Source organism: Macaca nemestrina, chromosome 5 (genome assembly GCF_043159975.1).
Source record: "Macaca nemestrina isolate mMacNem1 chromosome 5, mMacNem.hap1, whole genome shotgun sequence".
NCBI lineage: Eukaryota > Metazoa > Chordata > Mammalia > Primates > Cercopithecidae > Macaca > Macaca nemestrina.
This window is the reverse complement of record NC_092129.1, coordinates 145,213,934-145,222,272: the sequence shown is the minus strand read 5'-3', so window position 1 is coordinate 145,222,272 and position 8,339 is coordinate 145,213,934. Positions and strand designations below refer to the sequence as shown.

At 50.1% G+C, this 8,339-nt stretch overlaps 1 long non-coding RNA gene across 1 annotated transcript; it reads left to right on the top strand.

The window, feature by feature from the left end:
- The first annotated feature begins 6,672 nt into the window (after nt 1–6,672).
- Nucleotides 6,673–8,060, top strand: LOC105474548 (uncharacterized). Its single transcript, XR_003016380.1, has 3 exons — nt 6,673–6,725; nt 7,406–7,430; nt 8,005–8,060. It is a non-coding gene; the product is annotated as an uncharacterized lncRNA (long non-coding RNA).
- Nucleotides 8,061–8,339: the final 279 nt, after the last annotated feature.

The window sequence follows — 8,339 nt, the reverse complement described above, 5'->3', positions numbered from 1 at the left end:
TTAATCCTACCATGGTGGGAGTTATGGACCTGGGGTGAGAGATATTGGCCACTTGGAGAGGAAACCAGTTATGGGCCAAGACTAACACATTCAGAGAAATGAGGGAAGGATGTGTGCTTTGAGACTGGAGTGCAAGGTGCGTTCTGGCTAACCAGAGAAGGCATTTACAATGCACTGGGAAGATTTTGAAGGGATGAAGACAACTAAGATAACCATAATAATAGTTATCCTGTATAGTGCTTGACTCCATGCCAATCACTGTTGTAAAAGCTTTGCTCATATTCATTTAATCTGATATGAACCCTCTGAGATGGGTGCTATTTTCACCCTTATTTTACAGGCATGGAAACTGAGGCACAGAGAGGTGAAGTAACCTCTGCAAAGTTTCCCACTAGTAAGAGGTTGAGGCAGGATTCAAACCCAGGAAATCTGGTTTGAGTCTTCCCCATCACCTTCTACGGCTTCTCCAGTAAAGACATTAGCAGTACTCTAAGGTCCTTCCAGTTTCCCAAGCCTGTCCCCATACTCCAGCTGGCTCTGAATGCCTCTGAGGTGGCCAGGGTAGGCGTTTCATCTCCGTTTCCTTTTTTGTTTGTTTGTTTTTTGTTGTTCTGAGATGGAGTCTCGCTCTGTTGCCCAGGCTGGAGTGCAGTGGCGCGATATTGGCTCACGGCAACCTCCGCCTCCTGGGTTTAAGTGATCTTCTGCCTCAGCCTCCCTAGTAACTGGGATTACAGGCACCTGCCACCACGCCTGGCTAATTTGTGTATTTTCAGTAGAGACGGGGTTTCACCCTCTTGGCCAGGTTGGTCTTGAACTCCTGACCTTGTGATCCACCCACCTCAGCCTCCCAAAGTGCTAGGATTACAGGCGTGAGCCACCGCGCCTGGCTCATCTCCGTTTTCTAGGTGAGGGTGCTGAAGCTGGTTAAGCAAACCATCCGAGGCTCCACAAAGAGGAAGAGGCAGAGTAGGGCTCAAAGCCCTGCCACCAAGCCCGCCTGCCTGTAGGAAAGCCTTCGGGGTCCCTGTGCCCCAACCACAGACCCCACGCCCTGGCCGCAGGCAAACAGAGGGCATTTGGGGAATGACAGTGAAAAGCTGACAGGCAGGCAGTGTCCTGCTGCTCTCCCCCAGCCCACTCTCTCCCAGCCGTAAGATATATATAGCGCCAATGGAGAAATGACATGAATCCGGTGTTTGTCTGTAGCCTCTTCTGCAGATCCATCACAGAGCAGCGCTCGGTGCAAGATTTTGCAAACAGCTTGAGATTACTGAATTAATTAGAATAAAATTAATCAAAACACCCACCACAAAGGAACCTGAGCGTGTGGAGTGTGACTTGGGTGAGGGAGGAGGCGCAGCAGAGAGAGGGCACAGCAGGCTGGACTGGCTTCCTGCCTGGAGCCTGCTGGGGCAGGCCAAGAGCCTGAGGAGTGGGACCCAGATTCCTGCCTGCGCTCCCACATGTCCCCCACCCCCATGTCTGCACACGGAGTCTCTGTCCAGGCAGCACATTCTGTGGAGACTGAGCTTGGATCCTGGTGGGTGTTGGGCTGAGCCTTTAAGGAGGTGATGAATGGGAGGGGGTCACCTGGCAGACAGTGCAACAGATGAGAGATCAGAAGACCCAGAACTCTGAGCATCATTATCCAGTTTTCCAGGATGGATGGTTTTGTCTTTACTACCTGCTTGTCCTTGTAAGTTGTACAGAACAGACCAGAAGTTAAGAGCATGAATCCTGGGTTAGCCTGCCTGGGTTCAAAGCTTGGCTCTACCGCCTGCGAGTTATATGACCTCAAGCACCAACTAGCTGTGTACCCTCTTCGAGTCTTAGTTTCCTCATTTGTCAAATGCAGGTGCTAATAGTGCCTCCCTTATAAAAACTGGTATACAACAGTTGCTATAAAAGGTACAAGCTGTTATCATCACATCTAACCGGTCAAGGGGCCCTGTCCATCTTCCTTTCCCTTGTTCTCACATTTCCCTTTGCTTCCCGCTGCCACTGTCTCCGTCAGGCCTTCCTCACTCCATTCCTTCATCCTGTAAACATTTATGAAGCTCCCATGATGTGCCTCACACTAGACCAGAGCTTGGGGATGAAAAGCTAAAACCCAGCCCCTGCCTTCGGGGGGATCAGGGTTCAGGGGATGCTCCACAGAGAGCTTCGGGCTGCAGTTCTTGGGTCACACAAGTCTGGGAAGGGCATTCCAAGCAGGGGGAATGGCACGTGCAAAGCACTGCCACCAGAGTGAGTGTCCTAAAGCACGAATTTGATCAAGTCATGTAAGTTATGTCCTGGTTCAAGAACCTGTTTCTAGAGCCCTGTTAACTCACTGTACTCAATATCGCAGTCAACATAAAGCCCTTTGCTTGGGTTTCAGGCCTCCCAAAATCTGCCTTCCGACACCCTCCTTCAGCTGGGGGACTTAGTGCCAATTTTCTCTTCTGTAAAGGGATAGAGCTATCATGGAACTTAAATGATTATGTGTATACAGCAGGTGCTTGGTAAGTGAGCCCTCCTCCCACACGAAGGCTGCTTGGTCTGGTTCACTTTATTTCAAGTTGTGCAGGAGGCAGCCCCATGCAGAGTTCAGAGTGCTGGTCCTGGAGGGGTGGGACCCAGATTCTCGGCAGAGCGATTTCTCGTCCTGGCTTTGCCTCCAATGCAGGACTCTTGTGCCTTTTCCAAGGGGATCCTTCCTTTATTTCTGCATCTGCAAAATGAAATGCGGAATTTCTCAATAGGTGGCACTATGGACATGTGGGGGGAAGGAATATCCCAGGCAGGGTACAACAATCTAGCATCCCAGCAGCCCCACCTCTCCCAAACATCGAGGCAACCACCCCTCGTATTTCCGGTCCCACCCTCCCTGCCCCTTTCATGATCCTTTCCAGCTCTTACCTTCTAGCAATCACTGACTCCTCGATTCTCTGATGCTTCCAGGGGACTCTGCTTTGTGCAGAGTCCCTCAAACTAGAGGAGTTTGAGGCACACATAAGGCAGGAAGCAGGAAGCCAGTGATAGACTCCTGGTGGGAGCAGGGAGAGCCCAGGCTCACATTTGGTTCTGCCACTTACCACTGGCTGTGTGATGCTAGGAAAGCTACATAATCTCTCTGAGCTCCAATACTAGACTCACTTGGAAAATGAGCGGTGATGGTAAAAGTACCTACCTCGGCCGGGCGCGGTGGCTCACGCCTGTAATCCCAGCACTTTGGGAGGCCGAGACGGGCGGATCACGAGGTCAGGAGATCGAGACCATCCTGGCTAACACGGTGAAACCCCGTCTCTACTAAAAAATACAAAAAACTAGCCGGGCGAGGTGGCGGGCGCCTATAGTCCCAGCTACTCGGGAGGCTGAGGCAGGAGAATGGCGTGAACCCGGGGGGCGGAGCTTGCAGTGAGCTGAGATCGGGCCACTGCACTCCAGCCTGGGCGACAGAGCGAGACTCCGTCTCAAAAAAAAAAAAAAAAAAAAAAGTACCTACCTCATAGTGCTATTATGAAGGTTAAATAAGATAGTAAATGTAAAGCACAGACCCTAGCATGTAATGAAATAATAAAAGGTTTATTGGGTCTTCTTGGGCAAAATTGAACTCTCTCAATTTTCTCATCAAATAAGGATAATAGTGCCACCCCCCAGGAATGTAGTGAGACCAAAGTCGACAATGCACACCCATGCCTGTCATGCAGCTGGGCCTCAGCGCAGCACATAACTGGTGGGAGTGTAAATGGCTCAGCACCTTTGGAGGTCCGTTGGTCACATCTTTTAAAATTACAAATGTGCACTCCTCTTGTACCAGCAATTCTATCTCTAGCTATTTTTCATACCGTTATATTTCCAAGTGTGTAAAATAACTTATGAACAAGATATATATTAGTAAGTGATTGGAAATAACTCAAATTTCCATTCACTGAGAACTAGTTAAATAAATTATGGGACACAAATACACTGGAATACTATATAGCTTTAAAAAGGAATTAGGAAGTTCTTTCTGTACTCACACAGAAAGATCTCCAAGACATTTTGTTCTAGAGAAAAAGAATGTTCTGGAAGGACTGCATTTATGTGCTTGTCTGTGCATAGACTATCTCTGGAAGGACTCATAGCAGATCAGTGACAGTGGCTGTTGTTTTCAGAGAGGAAAGCTGGGGCACAGGAAAAGAGGAAGGCTTTTGTGGATTTGGAACCATGTGCCTATAAAAGCTATTGATATGTACAAAGCCAGAAACTATAATAAGGCCAGGTCTGAAGTGAGCTCTCTACGCTGAGGGGATGATGTGAGGCTTGGCTCCCCAAGTCTCAGGCATATGGCCTGTTGCTCTTGCCATCAGCACACACTTGCAGGGGCTGAGACGGGGGCTCAGCTGGGGACCAGGAAGTGCTGCACCACCTTGGGGCAGGCAGCAGCTCGGTCCAACCCTGGCACTTTGGGAGGCCACTTTCCCTCAAGGGTTTCCACGTGTCTGCATGTAAACTGGGACTGTGGTACCAAGTGCCTGATTGCTCTGCCTGGGACTGTGCCACCCAAGGGTTCTATGAGTGTGACTGGCAAGGGAGAAAATACCACAGATGGCCCTAGCCCTGTGCCTCTGCTCTCTGCCTGGAGCAAAGGAGCTGCTGCTGTACCTCTGAAGGCATGAGGTTTCCATCTCTGAAGCAAGGTCCAGCCCCTCAGAGGGAAAAGAGGGAGACGGATGGAGATGTAGAGTCTGTGGAGTCAGACAGACATGGCTTCAAATCCCAGCTGGGCCACTCACCTGCCGTGTGGTCTGGGGCAAGGCATTTAGCCTCCATTGGCCTCAGTTTCCACATCTGTAACATGGGCACAATCACACTCACTTCTCAGGTGCTTTGAAGAGCGAAGGTAGGCTAGGCGCAGTGGCTCATCCCTGTAATCTCAGCACTTTGGAGGCCGAGGCAGGAGGATTACTTGAGGCCAGGAGTTTGAGACCAACCTGGGCAACATAGCAACACGCCACCTCTACCAAAAATTTAAAAATTAGCCAAACGTGGTGGCTCATGTCTTTAGTTCTAGCTACTTGAGAGGCTGAAGGATCTCTTGAGTCCAGGAATTGAAGGTTGCGGTGAGCTATGATTGCATCACTACACTCCAGTGTGGGTGACAAAGTGAGATGCTGTCTCAAAAAAAAAAAAAAAGAAAAGAAAAGAAAAAGAAAAAAAGAACGAAGGTACATTTGTAAAGTGCATTAGCACAGAGTAATAACTGAGGGAAGGATTTGGGTGCAAGTAGTTTATTGGAGAGTGATCCTGGGGAGCACTGGGTAGGGAAGCCGGGGCAGGAAGGAAGACAGTAAAAGGTGTGGGAATGAGCAGTTAGCCTCCTGGGCACAGGGCTCAATCCTGCTGTACCTCTGTGGGGCTGTGCAGAATAAGCCTCAGAGCTATCTCAGAGGGACTGCTGGGGTATTGATATGCCAACTCCCTACAGTTATCAGGTTGAGGGCTACTCTGAGTCATTTAAACTCCTTGTACTTCCAGCCTGCCTGGAGCTCAGGGCAAGGACACTGGCGTGACAGGGTAGGAGTGTGGGAATCAAAGAAACCTATCAGGCAGGGCAGAGAACCACAGGTGCTTGGAGTTCAAGAGCCAGGCATGGGACTAGTGAGTGCCAGGGGTATAAAGACAGAGCACCAATGTCCCTGCCACAAGTGCTTTGGCATGTGCCAGGCACTGTTTTAAGCCCTTTAAAAATGTTAACACACTTAATTCTTACTACAACACAATGAAGTGGATGAAGACAGAGGCATAGGAAAGTGAAGAAACTTGCCCAAGTTTACCCACCTAGAAGGAGAAGTCAGGATTTTAACCAAGGAAGTCTGGTTTATCGGGTCTAAAGGGCCTTAGAGACCGTGTAGGTCAATATCCTCATTTCACGGTGAGGAAATCAAAGACCAGAGAGGGCAAGCAATTTATCTAAAGTCACACAGCTAGCTAGCGACAGGACTAGGACTTGAACTTAGATCTCTGTTCCTTCCTTGACACGCCCCCTGCTTAGCCTTAGCCTCTTCTCCTCTGGGTTGCCAGACTCAGGTGGGGCTGGGGTGTGGGAGGTGGCTTTCTGCTGAGCACTGGGTGCTGCAGTGCGGAAGCCAGGAGGCCATTAATCGGCCGGGAAGGCGGGCATAGCACAATCAGATTATGATCTTTAAGATGCATGCTTTGAATCTCAAAATCAGCCAAGGAATCAGGCCCCAGAGGAGGTGTGTGTCGTCTGTCCCTGCTTTTTAACCCCAGGCTGGCATCAAAGAGGAAAAGATGAGCCTGGCTCACTAGGGTGTGAAATTTCCTTTTTGTCTCCTGGGGTGGGGAGGGAGAGATGAGAAATCGCGCCGCATCCCATGTGTAATTATAGGCTCTACAATGTCTTGAGGATTATGTTGCTCAAAGAGACTCAGTGGGCTCTGGGTGGTATCTCTGGGCCCCGGTGGACATGCCTCTCAGTAGACTAAGGGAGACTAGGAGTGGTGTGTGTGTGTGTGTGTGTGTGTGTGTGCATGTGTGTGGACGAATGCAAGGAGAAAGCACAACTGACAAAATGTAAATTAACTCTTGCAATTCATATTTTTCAGAAAAGTCAGAGCAGGGGCTGGCTCTCTCCGCCCAGAGACAACCTTCTAGAATCTTTGCCCTTGAGTTACCCAGAGGTGTCCTTGCCAGGCTCTTAGCAGGTTGCTGCGGACATGTCTGGCAAGACAAAGGTGACCAGCTTGTTCCTGTTTTCTCGGGATTGCCCAGTTTTAGCAATGAAAGTCCCATGTCACAGGAAACCGCTCAGTCCTGGACAAATCGAGATGGTAGGTCACCCTAGGCATGAACCTTCAGTCCCTACCCCGGCCAAACCTGGACCAAGAGAAGCCAGCTGTGTCAGAAGACTGGGCTGGTGGTGGCTGGATAAGGTCACGGGCAAGTGCAGGCTGTCCAGCCAGGTTCCAAATCCGTCTCTAATTCTCGTCTTGGGATCCCCTGCCTTTATCTGACTGCTCCCTCAAGTAAGGTCGCACCCCAGTCAGGGGCCCTTCCTGCTCTGGGAAGGGGGGTTCATGATTCCCTCATGGGTCTGGTGGGTCTGGCTGGCAGAGCTGTGTGCCTGGGGTGAGGAGAGGGCAGGACCAGGGCTGAGGCCAAGCTATAAGTGCTGTGCAACTTGGGAAAGTCCTTTTCCTTCTCTGGGCCTCAGTTTCATAAGAAGGGGTTGCACTGAGAGATTGCTGTTTTTTTGTGGGGGGGAGGGGAAGATTTATGTTTAAATTATGAAAGTAATACAATTGTTAAAAAAATTTAACAGTACATAACAGTAAGATGAGAGGTTAAAGTCCCTTTCTGCTTCTCCTTATCCCGTGGGACAACCATTGCTAACAGTCTCTTTTTATCTTTCCAGACATTTTCTATGCATATGCAAGCATGTGAGTATATATAGCCTTTATTTAAAATGTAACACAAATGAGACTGTACTTTACATGCTATTCTGCAACTTGCTTTTTCTGTTTAACAATATATCCTGGACATCTTTCCATGTCCCCATACACATAAATCTCCCTCATTCTTGCTGCAGAATGTTCTGCGGGAAGGATGCACTCTGGCTTGTTTAACCAGAACTGCTGGTTTCCAAGGTCCCTACTAGCTCAGAGCCCATCACCTAGGCAAAAGGAAAAGCTGGAGGTGGGTGTGGAACAGGGCTGGGGAATATCAGCAGATTCTCAGACTAGGAAGCCTGGGTGTCTGCCCCAGCTCTTCAATGAGGGACATAAAATGATTTAGAGATGGGTGAGGAGGAACCAGTAACTCCTGGATCCGGGGAATTAGGCATGGGGTGGGGGCGGGGGCTTCTAAAGATACTCAGAACACCCTGCCTGGCACCAAGGTGGGGCCGCAGACACAAGGCTCTCTGCTGATGCAATGTGAGGGGGCTGCCGCCCCTAGTAAGTTTTTCCGTTTCTTTGTCTTTCCTGAGACAGGCTCATGATTATTGCCTTCTAGGTCACCAGGAGCAACAACAGAGGAACAACACAGAGGAACAACACAGCTTTTGCGCTTCCAGCTGGCTCCCATCAAGAAGTTAGAAGGGAGCCTGCAAACACGTTTCCTGCTATCGTCTCTCCACCCCAGAATGACTTTCCCTGGCAGAACTGGGGGAGGGGAGACGAGCAGCAGGCCCCCAGGAGGCCCTGGGCAGGAATATTAATACCCCAACTTCCCAGCACAACAGGAGGGAGGAGGAGCGGCCATGGCACAGTCAGGTCCTGGGGACCCTGGAAGGTGGTTGCTGAGCAGCTCGTGGGAGGCACGGATCCTCCAGCTCACGGCGGCAGGGG